Source organism: Delphinapterus leucas, chromosome 13 (genome assembly GCF_059928025.1).
Source record: "Delphinapterus leucas isolate spDelLeu-1000000601 "Yukka" chromosome 13, BTC_Dleu_Yukka2, whole genome shotgun sequence".
NCBI lineage: Eukaryota > Metazoa > Chordata > Mammalia > Artiodactyla > Monodontidae > Delphinapterus > Delphinapterus leucas.
Genome location: NC_143141.1, coordinates 40,572,640 through 40,574,652, shown reverse-complemented (window position 1 = coordinate 40,574,652; position 2,013 = coordinate 40,572,640).

Below are 2,013 nucleotides of genomic sequence, written 5' to 3'. Positions count from 1 at the left end.
GTTTCTAACTAATACAGTGACAGAGGTGGACACTGAAGAAATAGGGCAGAATAATATTCCTGAAATTTTACTGGTGTTTTATGTTCCTATTACTTCTCCCTTTTGCCCATCCCTCAAGCCAAGGTGCTCAGTACTCACTGCTTTACAGCAGATGTAACAGAAAGAAATGAGTCTTTCTTGCTTTGGTTTCCAATAGCCCTATGGCCCTCAGGGGACTGTACAGACTCCATTTAGAGCCAAAATATTTGGGAGATGTGGGGTTTCAGAAGAGCAGTGCTTCCTCTGGACTAGAAAAGTTACCCCAGGCCTTGGAAGGGGAAGTGGAAGGGACATAAATAGGCCAGAGATTTTGTTAGTCCTGAAGATCTTGTGGGAGGTGAGGGTGTGGGTCAAAAGGAAGCAAGACCCTAGCTAAGGGATGGCTGTGCAGTGAGCCTGGACAAACAGTTCTTACACAGCCAGGCAGAGTCCTGGCTCCCAAATGAGACATGAAAGCCACAGGAGAGCCCGGACCACTCATGAAGAGGCAAAGAGACCAGGAACACATCTCAGTGATGACCAACACGTTTCCATGGCCTACAATTAGGAGAACAAAGGATGTCTCAGTGGACACCCTCATGGTCAGGTGACTCAAGACCAATGGATCTTCACCAACCCAGTGACCTGATACAACTTAAACGTCAAGGAAGTTAGACACTGCCAGAGAAACTCCAACTTGCCTTAGATAAGTTTCTATGATTCTGGAGAATGGGAACTCAATGGTTTAGAGAATAAATATGTCTTAGTCACCGGAATTGTGACAAGATATGAGAGTGGAATGGCTTTGGGGAACTGAAAGATGGCCGTGATGGTGCAGTGCAGTGAGTGAGGGGAAGTAGCCCAAGCTGAGGTTGGGAAGATGAGCAGGGGCCAGCTCACACATGCCTGCATAGAGCATGTATTGCAGGTGACATGGGAAGCTGTTGAAGGATTTCAAGCACTTCCCAACTCCTAAAGGTCACATTGGCTGTTGCACGGAGAATGGATGGGGCGTGGCCTGCATGCAGGTTAGGAGAGCAGTTTGAGAGGCTACTGCAGTCATCCAGGCGACAGAAGATGGTGGCTCAAACCAGGTTGGCGACAGTGGAGCTAGGGGATGGATTATTGATATGTTTTAGTGTAGAAGTAACAGGTCTTGTCATTGGGGTGTATCTGGGGAATGAGGGAAAGTGAGTGGTAAGAACTGTCAGGTTTCTGTTTAAGCAACGAGTGGAAGATGAAGCCATTTACTGAAGGAGGGGAAGTCTGAAAGAAAACAAGTACATGTGAGGAAATCCAAATTTCTGTTGTGGATGTAATAAGTTTGAGATACCTGAGAGACAACCCCATGGAAATGTCCAGAAGGTATAAACAGAGCACAGAGAAGTCTGGGTTGGAGGTAGGAATGTGGATGTCATCAGTTTTAGCCTTTGCTGTTTCTTATTTTGTTTTATTTTGCACCTGCCTAACTCCCATTCATCCTTCAGGTGTCAGCTTAAATGCTGCTTTCTTGGTAAGGCCTCCCCTCCGCCTCCCCCAGTAGACATCAGTATGAATTAGGTGCTCTACTAGGCTCTCTCTCTTTAAATTTTTCCTTCAAAGTACTTATCGTGGTTAGAAATTGAGATTTATGTTTGCTTGTTCTTCAGGGATGAATCTCAGCCCACATTGAGCTGCTCTAGAAAAAAAAACTGACTTTATTTTTCTATAGTGAAATATTTAGGCCCTAAATTTTAGAAAAAAGGCAGGGAGAAAAGAACAGAGGGGCCAGAGCTGAGTGCAGATAGACTGACACATTTATGTGTCGAACAGAAGAGGAAGCTGACAAAAGGAGCCCAGAAGGAGCTTGGAAGAAAACAGAGTCTGGGATGCAAGGGGAGACAAGCACTGAGGGTGTGTCGCTATATCAAATTCTGCTACGAAGACTGAAGTGATGGTTGGATTTACACCATGGTGGGCATGGGGTGCTTTGTAAGAGCAGTTTGGGTGGAGCCA